Raw genomic sequence first — 26,076 nt, forward strand, 5'->3', positions numbered from 1 at the left:
CCTTCCCTGGGTTCTCGACGCCGTATTAATGACTTGGATCATTCATGTTCCAGGGCCGCACCCTGGCCCCGCGGGAAGCTCGAGCATTCATGTTACAGGGTTCGGGCCACAAGGCCGCGCGAGAAACTGGGGCTATTCATGTTACCGGGTGCGCCCACTCTTGCGCCAGGAGATTGGGACTTGGAGGCGCAGAAGCGTGCAATCAAAAACATCGCCTTTGGAGATAATGTACTCAGATGCCGGGGTGCTGAGTTGCTCACCTTTGCAATGAACAGAAGGTAACACCCCATTTCATTGATTCACCCTCATGCACATTGAATTACAGCACTGTACTGCTCTTACAGTAGTGTCGCTGAGCCTTTATGTACCAATGCAGTTCGATTCCTCACATGGCTTAGGTCCCCAATGAGGTACTTAAATTTTGACATTTATATGTAATTCAGTGCCTGTAATATGGTAATATTGTTTTGCAATTTTAATATGATTTTACATTATCATTTTCCTGTTTCCTGCTGAATTTGTTTGTCTATTTTTGTTATATTGCATGATTATTATATGCTTGCATGTTTTTAGCCTGATTACTTAGTTATAATGAATTTCTCGATATAAGTTAGATTGCAATGCAATCTTCAGGCTGCGAATGTGTTTCTTGAATAAAATACAATTATTATTATAGTACACATCTTTTGCAATTACATTTCATGTGTTTTCTGTGACTCCAGTCAGTGAGGTTTCTTTCTTATTAGTTAACTGTTTTTATTCCAGATTATGTTTTCTCTCTACGGTAATTGGATTATTTTCTACTTTTTCCAATTATTTAAACAAATGTTTTTTTCAATCTCAATTTTCTCCCCAATTACATTCTATGAAAAAACTGAAATGCAACTTGTAACACATACTACAATAAACATCCTGAAACAAAATTAATCAGAAACATTAAAAAAAATCACAAACTTGCTGGTAAAGGTGGCTTCAACAATCTGCCTCCCCCTTATTTCAGAGACGTTGTTACCACTGTCCATCCATCCGAGGATGATGTCTACTCAGGGTCCTGAGTTTCTGCAACATATCCTCATGTGACAGAACAGGCCGATTCTCGACCTGCAGATCATTGGACTCGTGGGGCATTTTGTCCCCTGAGGTAGTGGGATCTGGAGCGCAGGATTCGCTTCCTTTTGTTTCCTTCTCTGCCTCACCGTTAAAGAGCTTGGACACAAAGCATGATGTAGCTTGGTGGACAAGTTGTAGCCATTTTGAATAATTTGTTGGCAAGCTCCACCCAGTTATTAATGTCAATGCTGCCATGCTTCAAGGAGAACTCCAGGGTGTCTTTGTAGCATTTTCTTTGTCCTCCCCTGGAAAGCTGGCCATTTGAGAGTTGATAAAACAGGACCTGGTGGGGCGAGATGCTTTTCGACCATCCAGAAAGAGTGTCCAGGCCATCCGGCCATCGTAATTGATTTTGCAGTTTTGCCTGAATGCCTGTGAAACTTGCTTCAAAAAGGACACTAGCCTTTGTTCGATGGTCCTCTCATTGAATCCAGTGGATGCAGCAGGGGCATTTTTTCCTTCATTCTTTCATGGGATACAGGCATCGATGGCAAGGCCAGCATTTGTTGCCCATCCCTAATTGCCCTTGAACTGAGTGACTTGCTAGGCCATTTCAGAGGGCAGTTAAGAGTCAACCACATTTCTGCAGGTCTGAAGTCCCATGTAGACCACAGACCAGTAGATTACCTTTCCTAAAGTACATTAGTGAACCAGATGGGCTTATGCAACATCAATGATAGTTTCATGGTTATCATTTCTGAGACTAGCTTATATCCCAGACTTATTAATTGAATTCAAATATCCACCAGCTGCCATGGTGGGGTTTGAACCCATGTCCTCAGAACATTAGCCTGGGCCTTTGGATTACTAGTCCAGCAACAGTATGGCTATGCCACTGCCTTCCACCATGTATTGCTGATGGAACTTTTCTAGCTCCGTTATGCTGATATATATTCCAAATCACACAGCAGTGCAAGAGTGTGGTGAACGACAACTGCTCTGTACACTAAGATTTGCAAAGGTTTTTATTGTCAAACATTCATTGCCATAGTTTGAGGAAGGCTGAGCTGGCACAGCTTATCTGCTGTTGGAATTCCTTGCCAATGGTGGCCTTTACAGAGAGGTGGCTGCCAAGGTATGGGAAATGCTCAACATATTCCAGTGTCTCTCCTGCGTCATATATGGGAGATAGAATATTTGCCTGACAGGGTTTAGGTTGAAGTATGAGTTTTGTTTTGGCAACATTCAAGGACAAGCTGGGTCTTTAATATGCAGAATTAAAGAGGTTGAGAGCGGCTTGCAAATCTGGTGCTGAGTGGGCAATGATGTTGCAGTCATGCACAAACTGTAGATCATGTGTGCCTGTGGTGGTCAGTTTAGTTTTGAGATGGAGGTGACTGAGGTTAAAGAGTTATACATCTCACTGGTATTTAACACTCACACCAGAGGGCATTGTACCTCTGAATGAAAAACAGAAAATACGGGAAGCGTACGGCAGCTTAGACAGCACTTGTGACGAGAATAGGGAAATCTACATTTCAAGTATGGATCCTTCTTTAGAACTGTCTCTGAAAATCACAACCCAGACCCCTCACTTCTGGTCTCTTTGTAGAAAATCTGTGTTGCATTTTTGCCAGAGCTAATATCCTTCCTGTAGTTAGGAGTGTCGATCCTCATACAGTATTCCAGATGTGGCTTAACCACCTTCAGTCATCATGACGTTTGCCTTTCTCTTACATCCCTCTCAATGTAAACTCCCAAAATCTTATTTGCATTTAAATGTTTTTTTAATGGGTCCATCCACTTTCACCTGCATACGTTGACCTATTTGCCCCTCTACTGAAATGTGAAATCAGCCATTCTTTATTTGTGTTCACAAATTTATCAAACTACATTTTTCTGTATTAAATAGAATTAGACATTTATCTGCCCATTTCCTTATATTTTTGGCTGCCCTTGCACTTCCTCAACCTTTGAAGACTTCCTTCATTCCCTGATACTGAAGATGCTGTAGATACCAAAACAAAGTATTCATAAGCAAATCCAAGTGCTGATTTCAGCGATTCTGGGAACATAGGAGCAGGAGTAGGCCAGTCAGCCTATTGAGCCTGCTCCACCATTCAATTGGATTATGGCTGATCATCCACTTCGATGTCTTTTTCCCACACCATCCCAATATCCCTTTATGTCATTGGTATTTAGAAATCTATCCATCTCCACTTTAAACATACTCGAGGACTGATTCCACAGCCCTCTGGGGGTAGAGAATTTCAAAGATTCACAACACCCGAGTAAAAAAAAATTCTCCTGTCTTGATCCTAATTTTGAAACTGTGTGCCCTGGTTCTAAACTCCTGAGCCAGGGGAAACATCTTACCTGCACCTACCCAGTCTATCAATTTAAGTGTTTTGCAGGTTTCAATGCGATCACCTCTCATTCTTCAAAACTCTAGAGTACAGACCCAGTTTCCTTAATCTTTCTTCATAGGACAGTTCTGCTACCCTGGGAACAAGTCTGGTGAACTTTCGTTGCAATCCCTCTATGGCAATAATATCCTTCCTTAGTTAAGGGAACCAAAATTACACACAGTATTCCAGGTGCAGTCTAACCAAGGTTCTATACAATTGAAGCATGACTTTGCTACTCTTGTAATCAAATCCTCTTGCAACAAAGGCCAATATACAATTAGCCTTCCTAATTGCTTGCTGCACCTGCATCTTTTTAGCTTTCAGTGACTTATTGATGAGGGCACTCAGGTCCATTTGTACATCTGCACTTTATAATCTCTTACCATTTAAGAAATACCCTGCACATCTGTTTCTCCTACAAAGGTGGAAAACCTCATATTTTTCCACATTATATTCCATCTTCCATGTTCTTGTCCAATTATTAAGTCTGTCCAAATCTCCTTGAAGTCTTTATGTGTCTTCCTCGCACACAAATTCCCACCTAGCTTCATGTCACCTGCGAACCTAGAAATATTACATTTGGTCCCCCACATCCAAATAATTGATATATGTTGTGAACAGCTGGTGCCTGAGTACTGATCCTTGTGGCACTACACTAATCACAGCATACCAATGGGAGAATAACATTTATTCCTATTCTCTGTTTTCTGCCTGTTAACCAATCCTTAATCCATGCCAGTATATTACCTCCTAACCCATGTGCTTTAATTTTGCTAACCAACCTCCCATGGTGAACTTTATCAAAAGCCTTCTGAAAATCCAAGTGTACTACGTCCACCAACTCCCCTTTACCAATTCTGTTAATAACATCCTCAAAAACTCCAACGGATTGGTGAAACATGATTTCCCATTCATAAATCCATGTTGACTGTCAAAGCCACAAAAAAGTTTTTATTGAAAATCGGTCCAATTAATGGTTATCTTTACAAGATTATTTCAAATGTTAATTATATTTTCTCCAAGGCAAAAGTATAGTTTGTAACTAAGTCACTAATGTACCCACGATTGTAATAAATCAGGACAGTATTGTTGCTCTTATAAATGCTGTAATCAACATGGCAACCATTACCATCTCCAAGCTTTTATTTGAATTTAAAAAAAAGGTCTTGTTGTTTGCTTAATGCACTTAGCAATCCCACACAGGATTGGTAAGCTAAACAGAGGTCCGGTTTATTTGAAAATGTAGCACAGGATTGTTCAGCAAACAGATTTAATATAGAGATTCAAAACAATTGTTAGCTTTAAAGTACAGCTGCAATTCCTTCACAGCACAAGCTGCTAGCTAAACTGAAACTATCTGAACAATGTCTGCTGGACACATGGTTTACATCCTGGCTACTTATTCATAGTATATTCTCTCTTAAAGCAACATCACAACAGATCTGTTCTCTGGCTTTTCAGTTTTAATAAATTTGCCACCATACAGAACTGGATGAATAGGGATCATAAGCAGACCTTGCATGTGTACCACCAAATAATTTCAGCTTTTTTTCAACAGTTACTTTCCCCACCCCACTCCAATCCTGACCAGGGACATAGCTAAGCAAATACAACATATGTAGTCATATGTAACTCTGTTATTTTGACTCTGACCTTCTGTGCACTCTTTCAGCATTTTGCAAGTTTTCAGTTACATTGAACCTACGCTTTCCGCTCCCTCTCTAAATCTTTCTCCATTTCCCTCCACCTTTTAAAACCTTTTAAAAGATTCAGGCTTCCACCCAACCCTCATCTCCCCTTTTTTCTCTGTCTTGGTATTTGCTTAAAACGTTGTCCAGTCATCACCCTTAACTCTGATTCTCTCTCCATGGATACTACCTGGCCTGTTGGGTATTTTCCAGTATTTTCTGTTTTAATTTTGTCACCTCTGATTTCCTGGCTTGATATCTGTTTTCTTTATGCCTATTTGTGAAACACTTTGGGAATCGTAACAAAAGTAACCTTTCCCTCCTAGTCCTTTTCGACCTGCCTGCAGTCTTTGACACAGTTAATCAGACCATCCTCCAAAGCTTTTTTATTATTGTGTGGGGCAGCTGTCACATGGTTCCATTCTTATCAACCTAATGATAAGCAGAGAATCATTTGCAATGGCTTCTCTTCCTGCTCTCACATTGTCCCTTCCAGTTCCCCAAGCATCTAGCATTGGCCCCCTCCTATTTGTCATCTACATGATGTCCCTCAATGACATCATCTGAAGGCAAAGTGTTAATTTCCACATATACACTAACAATGCCCAAACTCCCAGTTCTACCTTACCACCACCTTTCTTGAATCCTCCACTATTGCTAAATTATCAGACATGCTTATCTGACATGCAGCACTAGCTGAGCAGGAGTGTCTTCCAATTAAATATTAGGAAGACTAAAGCCATTGTTTTCAGTCCCTACCCCAAAACTCCTTTCCCTAGCTACTGACTCCATCCTTCTCCCTGGCAACAGTTTGAGACTAAGCCAGTCTGTTTGCAATCTTGGTATTACATATAATCCTGAGATGAGCTTCTGACCTCATATTTGTGCCATCGCTAAAACCCCATATTTCCGTCTCAGTTCATCTGCTGTTGAAACACTCATTCATGTTTTTGTTACTTCTAGACACAACTATTGCAACATACTCCTGGCTGGTCTCCCACGTTATACAATCTGTAAACTTGAGGTCATCCAAACCTCTACTGCCCACGTCTTAACTCACAACAAGAGCTCTTTGCTTATCATCCCTGTGCTTGCTGACCTACGTTACCTCCTGGTCAAGCAATGTCTTGATTTTAAAATTCTCACTCTTGTTTTCAGATTCTTCCATTGTCTTACCATGCCCTATCTTTGTAATCTCCTGCAGCCCCACAATCCTCTAAGATATCTGCACCCCTCTAATTCAGGCCTATTGGGCATCCCTAATTTTAATTGCCCCACTATTAGTGGCAATGCCTTCAGTTGTTCCAGCTCTGGAATACGCTCTCTAGACTTTGCCACCTCTCAAGCTTGTTTGCCTCCTTTAAGACAGTCCTTAAAACCTACATCTTTGACCAAGATTTTGGTCATCTAACTTAATATCGCCTTATGTGGCCAGTGTCATGTTTTGTTCTAGAATGCTCATGTGAAGTGCCTTGGGACATTTTGTTATGTTAAAATTGCTATGTAAATAAAAATTATTGTTGTTTGTGAAGCATCTTGGGATATTAGTTTGCATTAACCATGCTATATAAATTTAGGTTGTTGCTATTACTGTCATTCATATTCTTGACTTCACAGCTTTGAACAAAAGAAACAATAAAGCATTAAAAAGACAAAGTCTGGGAAGAGCAGGCAACACTGCAAAAATATGTAATTTAAAATTTTGTACAACGGATTGCATTTTCTAGCGTTTGAGCATATAACAGAGAAAAACAGTGGACACAATACGGAAAAAGAAGAGCACCTAGAACGGGGGAAGGGACCAAAGGAAAAAAACATTGAGGAAAAATTTAAAGGCAGCGAGGATGTAGCACACCATGTTATTTTTCAGGGTGTACTGAAGAGGGAAGGGGTGTATTGATTGAATGGCAGGTTTCTGATACTGGACCAGAGGGAGCAGGTGAGAGTAGTAATTCAGTCAGAGGAACGGCGGGTGTGTACTGGGACATACTGTTACTGGGTTAGGTCAACTGAAATCACACTTTGTAGATATACTTCACACTGTCCATGAAGTTGAAATAGCCATTCAATTCTCATGGAACTGGTCCAAGGTGATTCTTGGGACCTGAGAGTTTACTTCTGTTCTTTTATTTTCACAGTCTGGAAACTTTTAATTGTGGAACTAACTTTCACAGTGAGATTTTTTTCCGCAGAAATTCTTCCCCTAGTGCAAACTTGGCGAAACTTCCAGCCTTGTTTTAACTGCCTCATGAATTTGGTCTTTTCAATCCAAGTGCGAGCCCCCACCCAATTTCCTGTGTGGTGAACCATAGCACCGTGCTGCCTATAGCTGCTCTCCCTCTCCCAGATCCTGCAGGCTAACCTGGCCTGTGAGTTTTTAGGGATATCTTAGACACTTCCCCTCCGAAAGCCCATCTCTATGGCAATGTAAATCAAATCGACCTTGTATTCCGGTGGAAATGCTGATTAACTATTCTTGATCCTCCAATGCTATTTTTATCTTGGAAGTAAATGGCCAGTTTAAAGCACAACTGTTAACAAGCGACATTCTCAACACTTTTCTGGAACTTTGGAGACTCATAAGCCGGGATTTTCCAGCCCCTGCATCAGGCGTTACCGTCACATGCGAGGCGGCGCCTCAGCCAGAAGTCTCAGAATCACAGTGCAGGAGAGGCCCTTCGGCCCATCAGTCTACACCGACATGTGAGAAATACCTGACCTATCTGTCTAATCCTATTTACCAGCACTTGGCCTATAGCCTTGAATGTTATGATGTGCCAAGTGCTCAACCAGGTACTTTATGACTTGCGGCGGAACTAGAAGATCCTGGTGGCAGGTGGGTGCAGAAAATCCCGCCCATAGTCTATCCACTCTTAGCACACAGACTATGACCATTGATTGCCTCCAAGTGTAAACACCGCACCATTATTCCAGTAAAAACAATCTGGCCCCCCTAAAGTCATAGAGTCATAGAGGTCTACAGCACAGAAAAAGGCCCTTCGGCCCATCAAGTCTGCGCAGATCAAACAAATACCTAACTATTCTAATCGCAGTTTTCAGCACCAGGCCCATAGCCTTGTATGCCATGGCATCACAAATGCACTTCCAAACACTTCTTAAATGTTATGAGGTTTTCTGCCTTCACCACTCTTTCAGGCAGTGAGTTTCAGATACCCACCAACCTCTGGGTGAAAAAATTCTTCCTCACATTCCCTCTAAACTTCCTGCCCCTTACCTTAAAACTATGCCCCCTGGTTATTGATCCCTCCACCAAGGGCAAAAATTCCTTCCTGTCTACCTTATCTATGCCCATCATAATTTTATACATCTCAACCTCCTCTGCTCCAGGGAAAATTACCCCAGTCTATCCAATCTCTCCTCATAACTAAAACTCTCCCACCCAGGCGACATCCTGGTAAATTTCTTCTGCACTCTAGTGCAATCACGTCCTTCCTATAATGCGGATTCCAGAACTGCATGCAATACTCTAGCTGTGGTCTAACCAGCATTTTATACAGTTCCAGCATAACCTCCCTGCTCTTATACTCTATGCCTCGGCTAATAAAGGCAAATGTCCCATATTCCTTCTTAACCGCCTTATCTTCCTATCCCGTTACCTTAAGGGACCAGCGGACATGTACACCAAGGTGCCTCTGATCCTCAGTACTTCCCAGGGTACTACCATTCATCATGTATTCCCATGCCTTGTTTGTCCTGCCCAAGTGCATCACCTCTCACTTATCCGGATTAAATTCCATTTGCCACTGATCAGCCCGTCTGAGCAGTCCGTCTATATCTTCCTGTAACCTAAGGCTATCCTCCTCACTATTTACCGCCCCACCAATTTTCGTGTCCTCCACAAACTTACTGATCAACCCTCCTACGTTCAAGACTAAATCGTTTATATATACCACAAACAGCAAGGGACCCAACACCGATCCCTGTGGAACCCCACTGGAGACAGGCATCCAGTCACAAAAACACCCCTTGACCATCATGCTCTGCTTCCTGCCAGTCAGCCAATTCTGGATCTAATTTGCCAAATTGCCCTGGATCCCATGGGCTCTTACTTTCGTTATCAGCCTCCCATGTGGGACCTTATCAAAAGCCTTGCTGAAATCCAAGTAGACTACATCAAATGCATTGCCCTCATCTACACACATGGTCACCTCTTCGAAAAATTCAATCAAATTGGTCAGACATGATCTCCCCTTAACAAAACCATGCTGACTGTCCTTGATTAATTCCTGGCTCTCCAAGTATGGATTAATTCTGTCCCTCAGAATTGCTTCAATAGTTTCCCCATCACTGAGGTTAGACTGACTGACCTGGAGTTCCCTGTTTTATCCCTTCCTCCCTTCTTAAATAACGGTGCGACGTTGGCTGACCTACCGTCCTCTGGCACCTCTCCTGTGGCCAGAGAGGTATTGAAAATTATTTCCAGCATCCCTGCTATCTCCTCCCTTGCCTCACTCAACTCAACAGTCTGGGATACATTTCATCCAGGCCTGGAGATTTATCTACTTTTAGGCCTGCCAGACCACTTAGAACCTCCTCGCTTTCTATGCTAATTTCTTTAATTATATCGCAGTCCTTCTGCCTGATTTCCATACCCACGTCGTCCCTCTCACTTGTGAACACCGACACAAAGTATTCATTTAGAACCCTACCTACGTCTTCCGGCTCCACACACACATTACCAATATGGTCCTTAATGGACCTTACTCTTTCCCTAGTTATCCTCTTAGTGTTAGGGGAGAATTTTCCCCCTGTCAGGGGGGTTGTGCGGGGGCAGGCAGGGGTGGGCACGGACCCGATTGGTGCCCCCGATCGAGTCTGCGCCACCATTTTATGTGGGCAGGCCAACTAAAGCCTGCCCAGCGTTGTGCGCGCCCAATGTGGGGGTGGGGGTGGGAGTGGGGGTGGGGGGTTCCCTGAGTCAGGGCCTGCGCTCTTTCACACATGCGATTGAAAGAGTGCAGAAAGCTCCCGAAGGCACAGGACTGCCTCAGGGAGATTAGTTAAAATTCCCAAAATTTTAATAAAGAAAAGAAAAAATTTTAAGACGTTGCCTCAAGTGACAGTGTCACATGTCAATGAACATTAATGAAAAAATTTATTTAATTTATAAACTCTTCATGAAACCCATCGCTCCCGTGGATGAGGGTCCATGAAAAATGCGAAGGCCGCCTGGGCTCTTTGCCTGCCCACCAACCTTAAGGATGGACGGGAAGCTCAGTTTATTAGTTTAGTTAATATTTAAATGGCCTTAATAGGCCTTTGACAGTTTGGCGGGCGTGCAGCTGATTCAGCTGCGCGCCTGCCAAACTGAAAATCTAAATGACACACGGTGACATCGGGGCACCCGCCAGACGTCACCACATGTCATATTACACCTTGGCGAGCGGGCCCCGCTCCTGCTCACCGAGCCGAAGATTCAGGCCTTAATGTACTTGTAAAATAAATTTTACCTGCCAATGCTTTTGCATGCCCCCTTTTTGCTCTCTTGATTTCTTTTTTAAGTTCCCCCCTACACATTCTATACTCCTCCAGGGCTTCCGCTGTATTGAGACCCTGGTATCTGGCAGAAGCCTCCCCTTTTCTCTTTATCCAATCCTGTATATCCCTCGACATCCAGGGTTGCCTGGATTTGTTGGTTCCACCCTTGATCTTTACTGGAATATGTTGGCCTTGTACTCTCCCTATTTCCCTCTTGAATGAATCCCACTGCTCTGACGCAGGGTTACCTAAAAGTAGCTGCTCCCAGTCCACTCTGGCCAAATCATATCTGATCTTATTAAAATCAGCCTTCACCTAAGTTAGAACTCTGATTTCTTGCCCATCCTTGTCCTTTTCCATAACAACCTTGAATCTAATGGAGTTATGATCACTATTTACAAAATAGCTCCCCCACTGATACCCCGACCACTTGCCCGACTTCATTTCCTAAAATTAAGTCCAGGACTGCCCCCTCACTTGTGGGACCTTCTATGTACCGGCTTAAAAAGTTCTCCTAAATGCATTTTAAGAATTCTGCTCCCTCTAAACCTATCACTAACTAACCCAGTTAATGTTGGAGAAGTTGAAATCCCCCACTATTACTACCCTATTATTTTTACACTTCTCTAAAATTTGCCTACATATCTGCTCTTCTGTTTCTCTCTGACTGTTTGGGGTCCTACAGTACACTCCCAGCAATGTGATTGCTTCTTTTTTGTTTTTAAGTTCTACCCATATGACTTCATTTGAGGAGCCTTCTAAGATGTCATCCCTCCTTACTGCTGTAATTGATTCCTTGACCCATATTGCAATACCCCCTCCTCTTTTACCTCCTTCTCTATCTCACCTGAAAACACTATATCCAGGAATATTGAGCTGCCAATCATGCCCCTCTCTCAATCATGTCTCTGTGACAGCAATGACATCATACTTCTATGTGTTAATTTGTGCCCTCAACTCATCTGCCTTAATCATCAGACTCCTTGCATTAAAATAAATACCATCTACTAATTTTAACTGTGCATCTCCCCCTGCTGAACCTCCTCTCAGGGTCCTATTCCCCTGCCAAGTTAGTTTAAACCCTCCCCACAGCACTAGCAAACCTCCCCACAAGGATGTCGGTCCCATTCCAGTTCAGGTGCAACACGTCTGCCTTATACAGGTCTCACTGCCCCCAGAAACGGTCCCAATGTCCCAGAAATCTAAAGCCCTCCCTCCTGCACCATCTCTCCAGCCACACATTCATCTGGACTAACCTCCTATTTCTATACTCATTAGCGCGTGGCACCAGAAGTAATCCAGAGATTACTACCTTTGAGGTCCTGTTTTTTTAATCTGCTTCCAGCTCCCTAAATTCTGCTTGTAGGACCTCATCCCTCTTTCTACCTATGTCGTTAGTACCAATATGTACCATGATCTCTGTCTGTTTGCCCTCCCTCTTTAGAATGCCGTGCAGCCGTTCAGTGACACCCTTGACCCTGGCACCAGGGAGGCAACATACCATCCTGGAGTCACGTCTACGGCCGTAGAAACGCCTGTCTGTTCCCCTTGATGTCGAGTCTCCTACCACTATTGCTCTTCCCCTCTTTTCGCTCCCCCCTGTGCAGCTGAGCTATTCATAGTGCCATGAGCGTGGCTGCACTCCCCAGAGGAACTGTCACTCTCACTGTTTTCCAACACAGAAAAACAGTTCTCAAGCGAGATGCATCCTGGGGATTTCCTGGCTAGCTACCTGACACCTTTCCTCTGACTGATGGTCACCCGTTCCCTCTCTGTCTGCACTTCCGCAAGCCGTGGTGTGACCACTTCTAAAAGCGTGCTAACCACGAAACTCTCAGCCTCGTGGATGCACCTCAGTGTCTCTGGCTGCCACGCAAGTTCCGAAACTCGGAGCTCAGGCAGCTGCAGTTGAAGGCACTTCCTGCACACGTGATAGGTCAGAGCGCAAGGAGCATCTAGGACTTTCCACAAGTTGCAGGCAGTACATAACATGGAACTGAGCTGCCCTGCCATGCCTGTAGTTGAAAAAAAAATCCTTTAAGGTAAATATGGTAAAAAAAATGTTAAATTATTTATGTAATTTAAATAAAAACTAGAACTCTTACCTTTCCTTAGCTTAATCTATATTAAACTGGAGAAAAACTGGAGAAAAACACTTACCCACTACTCACCAATCAGCTCTCACCTTTGTTCTGACTTCACTTTTTGAAGCTTCCCCACACTTGCGATGGTTCTGATCTCTCCACTGCTCTCTCGCACTGTCTTGTGATGTCAATCTTGTTGTTTTCAACAAGAATTGACTGCAGGACACTCTTCCCAGACTGCTTCACTGTGATGCTGACTGCAGGACACTCTTTCCAGACTGCTTCACCGCGATGCTGACTACAGGACACTTTTCCCAGGGTTCCCACTCTTCCCCTTTAATCTCTAACAATCAAACCACCCAGACTTGCTGTCAGTAAGACTTCAAAATAGGCCACATGAACCTCTTCATTTTACCTTAACTTAAATACACAATCCTAAAACATAACAATCTTATAAACCTCATTATTGTAACAAATACTTTCTGTAGTATAAGGGTCTGGCATATACAGGGTTAATGTGGGGCTGAGTACAGTACTGCCCACACAGTGATATAAAAAGATACGTGACCCAGACCTAGGGGTCAGTGTGATGTTGAGCAGAGACAGGAAAAGACCTAAGCATGGAGAGAGTTCCTAGCCTGCACTCTTTACTGTGCGTATGTAAATAGTTCTACTCATTAATAAATACTTACAGTTAGCCTACTGAGGACTGTGAAGCCTTATTTAAGAGACTCCAGTCTGTTACCAATATTATCCCAACATGATGGCAGCTGGGGATCAGCTTCAACCTCATTAAAATGCTGAAACAAGCTGAGATGTTGGAAGACTAAGAAAAAGCTTTAATGAAAATTCTGACCTGAGAGAAGCTCCAAGCAGAAGCTGAAGACACAGAAAAAAGTTGCCAGAAATTGCACTAGAGAAAAGGCCTGGAAGCTGAAGGCAGAAATTTTTACTACAGAAGACTCCATTGAATCTCCCTTGGAAGTCCAGTTTCAGAGCGCAGAGACAACAGAGTCTGCAAGGCTGAGCTAAATCTTTTAGTGTTCCAGGCTGCAGCGAACCCTGAGAACCATTCCAGTGGAAGTGGTATAAGAAAACGATTAGCAGTCCGAGTAGCTTCTACCTCAAACTATGACGATAGTGCAGCTGGGTCAACAGAACAACCACCAAGCACACACTGCAGCTTGCAGCCAGCACACTACAACCACAAGGACTGCAGGAATTTGGTAGCGGTCTCCCACCATTGACAGCAAAAAGCAGATGTGAGTGCACCACTAGACCTTCTTCTCACCACAGGAACACTCTTCCTCAGCCACAGCAGGCACTGAGACTGCCTACACGTAGAAACAAGGAAAGAAAGAAGTGACACAGAGATGAGCACAATGTTCATCCATTCCACAAGAAATGATTTAGAGGGACAGCAACCACTGATCAACGCAACAGCCCCAACTGACCAAGTACGGTTCAATCCAAAGAATTGGAAGAAAAGAATGAAAGCAAAACCAAATGCCAGTCCAACCTCCAAGCCAACAGGAAAAACCAGAAACAACAGAGCCTACCACTGTTCCAACAGAATGAGAAATGAGAGATGGAAAGGTTATAAGGCCTCCAGACTGCCTGAACCTGTAAATTCGAGGACTTGAAGGGGCGAGATGGGGTCATGAGAATGTTGCAATAATATTAATACAGCAATAGCTATAACGTAGTAATAACAATAATGTGGTAACAACAATGTAAATGCATGAGACTGATAACAATTTAAGACATGAAGTAAACTAGTGTAGCTCCAATTACATTGGATAAAGAGTCGGGGGAGGTGTAGTATACGGGTTTGACAGGTGCAGGGTTAATGTGGGACTGAGTACAGTTTTGGCCACACAGTGATGTAAGAAGGCACATGATCCAGACCCAGGGGTTAGTGTGGTGTTGAGCAGAGACAGGAAAAGAACGAAGCGTGGAGAGAGATCCAGTCTGTACCTGATTACTGTACATATGTAAATAGTTCTACCTACTGAAGATTATGAGGACTTCTTTAAGAGACACTGTTCTGTAACCAACACCCTCCCAACAGTTTCTACAAAAAGAAAATAATCTTAACAAAAATCGCTGGGGCAGAATGAGTGGCTCAACAAAGTTTGGGGGATGGCTGTGTTACTCTTTGTGTAGGAGAGAATCTAAACTATATATTAACTGTAGTTTGTGAAATGTGGAGGAAGAAAAACCAACAAGCACTATATTGATGGTCAATTCTTCAGGTAATGAGTGCTTTTTGATTCATTTTTACTTAGCATGTAGACTAGAATGAAAACACTGCATGTACTGCCTCTTTTGAATTGCACCAAGAAAATGGTGGTAGGCTTTCTTCATCATAGCCATTGTTTTCACAACTGAGTGATTTGCTAGGTTATCTTAGAGTGTGGTGAGAATCAACCACATGGTATTGGAATCACATGGGTAATATTCTGGAAGTGGAAAATTGTGGTTCTGCAGTGGGCTGGGTATAAAACTAATCACAGAACGTCAATTTGGGGACCAGAGGGTTTAGCCTGAGTGGACAACTGGAGCGGTTTTAGCATTTAGAGTCTAGCACAGGTGCTGGCCGTAGCTGAAAAAGCTGGCTTTGGTTTTACTGACATTGACCTGAAAGAAATTTGGGCTCATCCAAGAATTAGTGCACCAGCATACCAGCACAAACTATAGCAAAAGCCTTTACAGTAGTGAGATATCTACTAGAGACATCAGCTCTCTCAAAAATGTTAAAAGCAGTAAATTCCATCACATTAGCTGCAGGACTGAGGTATTAACATATTCTCCTATCTCTAAGTATTTTTTCCAGATCCTCTTTTTTCCCTTTTGTGCTTTCTCTCTTTTTTTTGGTAGTTATTTTTATTTACAGTTGGTCTGCCTGTGAAAGAAGAAAAACATTTGCATTTATAATTCTGAAGCAGCACTGACAACAGATTAGGGAGACCTTGAAAAGAGACTTTTTTTGCCTTTCTTTCTGAAGCCAAGGGGGGTCCAAAGTCTGAGCTGGTTAACATACATTCCAGTCAAAGTATTTTGTCAAAACAAAAACAGAATTACCTGGAAAAACTCAGCAGGTCTGGCAGCATCGCGGAGAAGAAAAGAAGAGAAGAATAGTATTTTGTCAGGCTGTGTACCTTGCATTGTGTAGTAATGCTTCAGTGTCAGGTTTTTGCCACAAGACCTCAGTTCACTATGCAAGTCATAGCACACCCTCTAGTGACCAGTAATGAACATTGCAGGATTTGAAAGATTTTTCCAAAAACATACTTCAGCCATTTACATTTTGACATTACATAAAGTGCAATAAAGTTTCTTTCAGTACAATACTTGAGGTGCCTCACTACACTTGCCATTACGGGTTATATCTACAATGTACATTTACACTTCATGTCAAACATTTTCTAGTGCACAAAGCCCCAGGGATTTTACACGGTTTCTAGCTGCTTGTGTGTTATGGCAGGAGGGCCTTGGTCAGTGCTTTTCCCCATTGAACCATTGTGGCAGCTGCTCCAAACATTAGTGCACCTCTCAGCACGTGGTCCAGGACCTTAGAACGTGTCAGTGAGCAACACACAGTCGTTGACAGTTTCTTGCACTGGCAGACCAGCAAGTTTCGAGCACACCAAAGACAGAACATGCCAACAATCCAGGCATTGGATCAGGAGGATGGGAATTGTAGCCGTGAATGGGCCTGTGTGGGCTGTGCCCAGGTCCACACATAACTGAGCCTGCATGAATGCCACTCAATGTGCAGTAGCAGCAGAGAAGCAGAGAGTAAATTCTTCTAAATTAGTAGTCAGACAAAGTTCAGTCTTAAAACACATGGTACGAGGAAGATCTACCACCTGAAAGAGGTGAGTGGGACAGTAGATAGAGACAGGTAACACTGCAGTGAACCTCTAGACCTACCATCCTATGTTTCTGATTATAAAATGTTTCAACGTTGCTTCCGTTAGGGTAATCGAGAGGGAGCAGCATGTAAAACAAAGTGGAAACTTAAATTATTTGTACTACATAACAAATTATTTGATGTGACAACAACAACTTGCACTAATATAGCACCTTTAAAATAATAAAGAAACCGAGGAGCGTTATAAAAGTAAAATTTGATACCAAGCTACATAAGGAGATGTGCGATTATAACAGATGACCAGAATCTTGGTCAAACAGATGAGTTTTAAGGAGAATTTTAAAGAAGGAAAGCAAGGTAGAGAGACAGAGAGGTTTACTCAGGGAATTCCAGAGCTTAGCAGCTAGGCAGCTAAAAGCACAACCATCAACACTGGAACAATTAAAATTAAGTATGGTCAAGATGCCAAAATTACAGAAGTGCATATATTTCAGAGGGTTGTTGGAGGAGATTACAGAGATAGGGATAGACGAGACAAAGGAGAGATTTGAAAACAAGGGTGAGAATTTTAAAATCGATGTACTGCTTAACCGGGAGCCAGTGTAGGTCAGCGAGCACAGGGGTGATGGGTGATCGGGACTTGATGATGTCAGAACTTTGGTTATTGCCTATTCACCATAAATTGGGATACAATGCAAATTCCCACCCCGAGGCCAGGATTTTCCCCTTGGCGATTTGGGGGCGGGGCCCACTCGCCAAGGGGAAAATGATGAGGGATCACTTCGGGAGGAATCCCTGATGTCATCCCGGGCCATTTAAATTCTTAGGAAGGCGGGCGGACAGCGAAATCAGCTGTCCGCGCACTGACCTGTCAATGGCCAATTAAGGCCATTGACAGGCTGGTTAAGATAATTAAAGACCTGCCCGTCCAAGCTTAAGGCTGGCGGGTAGGCCAGGAGCCCCAGCGGGCTCCAGATTATTCATCAAACTTCATCCACTGACGGGCTGAAGTTTCATGTCCGTTTTTTAAAAATGTAATAAATTTTAAGTGTTTATTATTAATATGCCCCATCCCGTGTGACATTGTCACATGAGGGGGACATGTTAATAATTTTAATATTTTTCTATTTTTAGACTTTACTTACCTGTCACTGATCTCCCTGAGACAGGACTTTGCCTCAGAGAGCAGTGCGCTCTTGCGCGCGCATGTGCGAAAGAGCACACATTGACAGACAGGGATTCCCTGATTCCCTCCCCTCCCCCTGCCCCCCCAGAGTAGGAAGTGCATAGCGCTTACTGTCAGGCAGGCCACTGGGCAGGCCTTATTTGGCCCGCCCACTCAAAATGGCGGTGGGCCTCATTTCGGTGGCGGGGGGGTCAACTGTCCTCCCGCTGCCGAGCTGATGGGGCCTGCACCCCATCCGAGGGCAAAATTCTGCCCCTAACTATGTCAGTGGGGAAAACAGATTCTTCAGCAGTGTTGCCCTAGATGAAATATCCACCTATTAATTCATGGCCCATGTCACCTCACTCAAAAAATATGGTTCTCTTAGAACAATGGGAGAAATCCATTTTCTCTTTTGTCATTGAATTTATCCTTCCTTCCAGCCTATAAGATGTTTCCTGTTATTCTTTCCCCTCCTCTCTTTCTTTACCTCTGTACTTGCTTAAAACATGGTACACGCCTAAATTTTTTCAGTTTTGATGAAAGGTCATAGATCTGAAATAACAACTCTATTTCTCTCTTCATAGATACTGCCAGACTTGCTGAGTATTTCCAGAATTTTCTGTTTTTACTTCAGATTTCCAGCATTATTTTGCACATAAAATTATTTGCTGTATATCTATTTCAAACAGAGAAATGGACATTAAATGTATTTTTAATTTGTTATTACATGTTCCTCTTTATACTTTCCACATGTTGGTAAGGTGTTGCAGGAATCCTGCAGTGACTAACTCACCTCCTGACTCCCCAAAGCCTGTCTATCATCTACAAAGAACAAGTCAGGAATGTCAAAAACAAAAACAGAATTACCTGGACAAAATGTGATGGAATACTCTCCGCTTGCCTGGATAAGTGCAGTTTCAACAACACTCAAGAAGCTTGACATCAGCTAAGACGAAGCAGCTTGCTTGATTGGCACCCAATTCACAAACATTCACTCCCTGCACCACCCATGCACGGTGGCAGCAGGGTGTACCATCTACAAGATGCACTGCAGCAACTCACCAAGCTTCCTTAGACAGCACCTTCCAAACCTACGACCACTACCATCTAGAAGGATAAGAGCAGCAGACACATGGGAATGCCACCACCTGGAAGTACCCCTCCAAGTCACTCACCACCCTGACTTGGAAATATATTGCCTTTCATTCACTGTCGCTGGGTCAAAATCCTGGAACTTGTTAACAGCACTGTGGATGTACCTACGCCACATGGACTGCAGCAATTCAAAAAGGCAGCTCACCACCACCTTCTCGATAGCAATTAGGGATGAGTAATAAATGCTGGGCTAGCCAGTGACACCCACATCCCATGAATTGAAAAAAAAAGCCAACCTGTCAAAAGATAAGGGCAGACATTTTGTGGTTAATTGCTTCCATGCTCGCACTGCCACAGACAATAGCCAATTAATTAATGTTAAAGTTTCAGTTAGTTGATCTTTCATTGGAACTGGAAAAGGTTGGTGGTGTAACAGGTTTATGACTGACCTGTTGAGTATTTCCAGCATTTTTTTGTTTTTAATTTCAAGGTTTCCAGCATCTGTAGTATTTTATTTTTGTTCATCTTCTATTTTTGTCCATCTGATTTTGTTCATCTTCTGTTGGTGGTGAATGCAAAACTCACTTGACAGATTAAAGTGCTTGCAAACCTCAGGATATTAACCTAATGCTACAGCTAAAATTATCCAATCATAACTATATTGCACTGTCATTCTCATGTATTAGCAGGATTGGTACAATGGAGTATTTCATGTAATATTTCGTCACCTATCTTGTGACCATGCTGATCTCTGTGGTTTTAAATTACGTTTGTAATTAAATATTTTTCCAATGCTTTTTAACAGATTTAACACAAGAGAACTGCTTTTGATGCGAGTCTTTTCCATATAATTACCACAATGTGGAAAGAAAAATTGGAAATGCAATTCAGCTGCAAAGGGCTCCTCCTTCTGCAATGGACAGAAAACTGACTGGCCTGACTGCTCCTGAATCACTTTTGCTACCTATTTTTAAAATTATTTCCTTAAAGATCTTTGGGTGCAACTTTTCTGGTGCCTGACATTTATTCACCTTAGGCTTATAATGTGAATAGTGTCATAACTTACCCTCTAGTTCATTTTCCAGCTAAAATAAGCTACTTGGCTCTTTGCTGGCAAAATCTGAGATAAGAGCATAATTGCACTGGAGAAAATCCAAGAAAGATTGACAGCGATCGTACCAGAACTGAGATTACAACTATCGGGAAAGATTGGTAAGGTTGGGGCTTTTTCTTTTGTGAAGAAGCTTTGAAGTGACCTAATAGAGATCTTTAGAATTTTGAATATGTTGGATAGAGCAGTTGTGGAGAGTATGTTTGCAAAATTAGGGACCATAAATACAAGATTGTTAGCAATAAGTCCAATATGGCATTAAGAAAAAAGTCTTTACTTGTAAGATAGCTGTGGCAAATAGCCTAGATGCTTCCAAAAGGAAACTAGACAAATATATGGAATATGGAATAGAAAGATACACAGAAAGCTGAGATGAGGTGGATGGAATGGGAGGAGGCTGGTGTGGAATATGAATACAACACAGCTTATTTGGGACAAATGACTTGTTTCTGTTTCAGCTATGACTCAGCTGGTGGTGCTCTTGTCTCTGAATCACAAGGTTCTGTGTTCAAGTCCCACTCCAGGGGCTGCATTTTATGGTGGTTGTACTGCTCGCACCCACACCCCCTCCCCCTGCCCAACTAAAAAGTTGGTCAGAAACTGAGTGACAAGAAAAATTCTGCCCCACAGCATCAACATATTTCAGGCAGCAAGGACAAGGGAAGTGTGGGACTTCCACCCCTCACTGGCTCTTGCAGTCCTGGCAGCACCAGAGCTCAGTAGTGGGCGCTGCTGGGACTGCAAGCAGGCCCAAGATTAAGGCCCCAATGGATCCTGGCCTCAGGTAAGTCGGGGTATTGGGCAGGGATCGGGCACCTTAGAGAGGAGGGTGAGGGTTTTGCAGTGTAGGCAGGGAGGAAGTGGGGAGGCTATATCTGCGGGGGTGCCCCCAATATGCAAAGGGTACACCACTCCCAAAGGTAATATCCTCCTTCCTTCTCACCGTGTTAAAAACCTTTTTGAAAGGATAGGCTTCCCACTTCTTCCTCCCTGCCAGAATCAAGGGGAGCATTTATGGCCCTGGTGCTTCTCTTGTTTCTGGGTCCCTTAATTCTTCCTCCCCCCAACCCCCCCAATTTAATCCTCCCCCTCAATCATGTATGTTATTTTTCCCCCTTTCAAGATTTACTAATCAATTCATCAAACAATCATTGAAAGGTCCTAGTAAAATAATAACGCCCACTATTGGCATCTGGTTACAAATATTGTCCAATATATATGCAGAATGGGTCATTAATATTAAGAGCAGCAGCCATACAATGCATTGTTATTCATGGTCGATTCCACCATGGCTATTAAACAAACCAGAAAGTACAAATTTTACTTTATCAGCATTGTGCAATATTTTAATTTGACAGGAGAATATTCCATCAGTTATTTATAACATTGTGCAGATGATAACACTGATTTTGGTGATTTCCTCAGCCCTCATTAATAAGTTCTGCACATTGTACCATATGGACATGGTGACAGTAAATTTATATTTGGGGGGCAAGATTCAATACTTGCAACCCAGATAAACTGCACAAGACCTTTTCCATTCTGAAGGAGTAGAGATTTTCTTCTGCCAGTGTGCATGATATTATTCAATATAATTATTTCATACAGGGGGTGCAATTGGATTCTATTTTATCAGTAGTCTCACAGGGTAGAAATATCAAATGACCCCTGAGCAACGAAGTGGAATGATTATACAATATACATCTTCACTGCCAGTGAATAGCATTGGAGCGATATTTCAATACCTCAAAAAGCTCATTAAAAGCACCAAAATGGAATGGGATAATAGGTAAGTAGACAAAAGGACAAAATTTAAGTCAAAGGAAAAGATTCTTGAGAATCATGTGCAGTGTAGAACAGGTTACTGATTCACTATGAGCCCATTATGCACTCCTGCCCTAGCAATCTCACCCCACAAAACCTGCTCACAGTTAACTTACACTAGCAACAAAATAAACAGAACTCTAGCCATGATTCCACCCTCTATTTGCAAGATAATTATGGATGTCAAAGGCCATCTAGCCCAGTTCATCTCATCCATCCCAGAATGGCATACAAACATATATATTTGGAGCAGAAGTAGGCCATTCAGCCCTTCAAGCCTGCTCTGCCATTTGATGACATTGCCTACATCATACTGGTGACTACAACTCGAAAGTACTTATTTGGCTGTAAAGTGATTTGGGACATTGTAAAAAGTACTGTATAAACATAGGCTTTGCCTTTCTTTCATTACACCTCTATGCAGTAGGCAGAGTGACTGTGGCAATGGTGAAAGTGGAGGCCCAATGCTGATCTTTAAGGATAATTAATCACAGGGCAATTAACTGATGTTAGGAAGTGGCTACAAAGAAACTACTACATTTACAAAAACAATTCAACTCTGTAGCTAGCTTTCCCCCAAACTCCTCCCCCAACACCACTTGCAAACTCCATCTAATCTCCCCCCACCACCCACACAGCCATCCAAATGGTTCTAAAATTACGGAATTTGACTTACCAATCTTTTGAAGCAAGAACACTCTCCTGACAGTTGTTGTGCTGCTGCTGACCTTCGGGCAGCGTCGTGGATTTCTGGCGGGCTTTTCAAAATAAATAAATTAGACCCGCAAAGCTGCCCGTAGGGTGAAAGCAGCAGCGAAGCAACTGATGAAATTGACCTGACACTGACAGACCGGATTTTTAAAAATAAGAACCTTCAGCCTGACAGATGTATTTTTTTTCTCAGCCAGTCTGTCAGGTCAGTAGCTCTGGCTGCAGCCTGGACAACGAGAAACTCCATTTACAACACAATGTCCGGGCCTCCCCAGCCCCTGGGTGTTTGGCACCATCTGCACCCCGCTCTCCTGGGCCCTGGCATGAGCAGAATTATAGGGGGGTGTGTCAATTGGCATGTAAACAAGCTCAGTCAACCCCCTAGTTATTTATTTTCATATGGTGGAGGCCAACCACCACCACCCGCGGCCCCACTCTGCCCCCCTCAGTATTATGGGGGACAGCTTGGGGATGGGTGAGAAGATGGTGGGCTAGCCACCCCTCATATTTTATGTGATTACTCCCCCCCCCCCCACCCAACCCCACTGAAAACATACCCAGTGGGGGTCCGTAAAATCCAGCCCCAGGACTTCAGGAGGGAAATTAAGGATGACACTCCACTGTTGTACTGAGGAAGAGCTGTGCTGTTCTTCAGATGAGATGTTGAACCAAGTTCCTGTCTGCCCTCTCAGGTGAATGTAAAAGATCTCATGGCCACTGTTCTGAAGAAGAGCAAGGGAGTGCTTCCTGATGTCGTGCCAATATTTATTCCTCAATCAACGTCTCAAAACACAGATTATCTGGCCATGATCACATTGCTGTTTGTTAGAGTACAAACTGACTGTGGCACTTCTGATGTTACAACAGTGACTGCACCCCAAAGGTACTTCATTGGCTGTAAAGTGCTTTGAAACATCTGGGGTTGTGAAATGTGCTATATAAATGCATGGTTTCCTTTCTGTGCTGTATATTCAGTGTCACTCTTTGTAATCCACTTCTCTTAACTTATTAATTCAAAATATTTCTTTGTCATTTTGATGTTCTGTTTACATGCCATGAATGTCTTTTAGTGCTGAAGTGAAATACTTGAACAATGCATAAACCATTTCAGAATAAGAAAAGATACGCTCCTGACAGCTTCCTTTAGCAGTTTTAACTCACATGGAACTCTTGCAGACCTCTCTCATGGTTAAGGAAGTGGCAACTGGGGACCATGGACTGTTCCTCAGTTATATTTCTACCTTGATCTCAGGTGCTAAAATTATCAGGCATTTGAGAAAGTTACTGCTTCCAACAAATAAGCAGATAAGGTGTGAAAGGTAGTCTCTTGGACATCTGGTGGCCATTTGCTTTTGACACCTGATTTCTGTTAGAATAAAGCTCTTTTATTCGTAAAGTCAACCATGATAAGTATTAATCTGTAAACTCATATACTTTGATACTTACCAGCAATTGGAAAATGCTTCTATGTCTGATTAGCATGAATCAACACAATTAGAATCAACGCAAGAAAGTATCTTTTAAAAATTCATTCATTGTATGTGAGTATTGCCAATCCCTGATTGCTGTTGAGAAGGTGATGGTAAGCCACCTTCTTGAATCGCTGCAGTCCGTTTGCTTTAGGTAAACCCAAAATGTGGTTAGGGAATTCCTGAATTCTGACACAACTTGCATTTATAAAACTTGTCCTTTGTTGCCAGTTGTGGCTCTGTTGGTAGCACTCTTGCACTTAAGTCAGAAAATTTGGGTTTAAGTCCTACTCCAGGCCTTGAGCACAAAAAGTAAGGCTGACATGCCAGTGCAATACTGACAGAGTGCTGCACTGTCAGAGGTGCCATCTTTCAGATGAGGCATTAAACCACGGCATTATCTGCCCTCTCAGGTGTATGTAAAAGATCCCATGGCACTATTTGGAAGAAGAGCAGGCGGGTTTTATTTACAGTTGATTAAGTACTTTTGAAGTGTAGTCACTGTCATTATGTAAGAAACATTCCATCCAACTTCACACAGAATGGTCCCACAGACCGAATGTGACAAAGACCAAGATAAAAGCAAAGTACTGCGGATGCTGGAAATCTGAAACAAAAATAGAAAATGCTGGAAAAACTCAGCAGGTCTAGCAGCATCTATGGAGAGAGAAACCTGCTGAGTTTTTTGAGCATTTTCTGTTTTTGTGACAAAGACCAATCTGATTTTGTGATGTTAATTAAGTAAAGACTTGCATTTATACCAGGTTTTTCATGACCAACAAACATCTCAGAGTTCTTATAGTCAATGAGGCACTTTTAAAGTGCAATCACTGTTGTAATTTAGAAAACACAGCTGCTACTTTGCACACAGCGAACTCCTACAAACAGCAATATGATAATGACCAGATAATCTGCGTGATATTGATTGAGGGATAAATATCGGCCAGGTCACCGGAGAGAATTCCCCTGCTCTTCTTCCAAATTGTGCCATGGGATCTTTTACATACACCTGAGAGGGCAGACAATACCTTGGTTTAATGCCTCATCCAAAGGATGGCACCTCTGACAGTGCAGCACTCCATTAGTATTGCACTGGTGTGTCAGCCTTGCTTTTTGTGCTCAAGGCCTGGAGTATGACTGAAACCCAAACCTTCTGACTTAGGTGCAAGAATGCTACCAACAGAGCCACAACTGGGAACAAAGGATAAACAACAAGATAAAAGCAAAATACTGTGGATGATGGAAATCAGTTCTGAAGAAGTCATATGGACTCGAAATGTTAACTCTATCTTTCTCCCCACAGATGCTGTCAGACTTGCTGACCAGCAATTTTTGTTTTTGTTAAAGGACAAACAACCATAATTTGATTCACATCTAGGACCAAGCTTCTGCATCTTGACTAATCTACAAATCAAAAACTGGTTATGGAAATTGGAGACAGTTCAAGTCTTCATTTGAAAGTTTAAAAGAAGAATTTGCATATAGCACCTTTCTTGAGCTCAAGATATCCTGTTACAGCCAAAGTATTTTGAAGTCTAACCACTGTTGTAATATAAAGAAAGATAACCTCCATTTTAACTTTGACTATAAGTACATAAGTCTCCCAAATTGTAACAAGACGAAATATGCATCTTCGACGTTTGCTTCAGAGTAAATACTAAAACAATAAAAAGAGTGGCGATTATTGAGTGGCATATATCTTACAGAAATGATTCAAAATGTCTCACATTCAATTAATTATTTTAAAGTGCAACGAGTGTTGCTGAGGTAGGCAATACCGTTGTCATTTTGTAAAAAGATCCCACAAACTGCAGTGAGATGATTGACCAGTTCATTTTAATGCTGCCTTTTAACATGCACGTACCATTCAAAGGTAATTCAAATGAACCGATTCTGGCATTCGACACTGCATTGGAGTGTCAGTCCACATGACATGCTTAAATCTTCAACATATGAGATTTCAGTTTAAAATGCTCTAATTGTGTTGGAACTGCGGTTGGGCGAACATTTTTTATCACCAACTTTATTCAGCCTGGTGTTTTTTGTTTATACGGGTATTGAAATAATCGGACATCTGAAAACCTATTAGCCT

At 42.5% G+C, this 26,076-nt stretch overlaps 1 long non-coding RNA gene across 1 annotated transcript; it reads left to right on the plus strand.

The window, feature by feature from the left end:
* Positions 1 to 172: 172 nt before the first annotated feature.
* On the plus strand, positions 173 to 25,668 carry LOC121281776. The gene is made up of 2 exons (XR_005943929.1): positions 173 to 278; positions 25,288 to 25,668. It is a non-coding gene; the product is annotated as an uncharacterized LOC121281776 (long non-coding RNA).
* Positions 25,669 to 26,076: the final 408 nt, after the last annotated feature.

This window comes from Carcharodon carcharias, chromosome 9 (genome assembly GCF_017639515.1).
Source record: "Carcharodon carcharias isolate sCarCar2 chromosome 9, sCarCar2.pri, whole genome shotgun sequence".
Lineage (NCBI taxonomy): Eukaryota > Metazoa > Chordata > Chondrichthyes > Lamniformes > Lamnidae > Carcharodon > Carcharodon carcharias.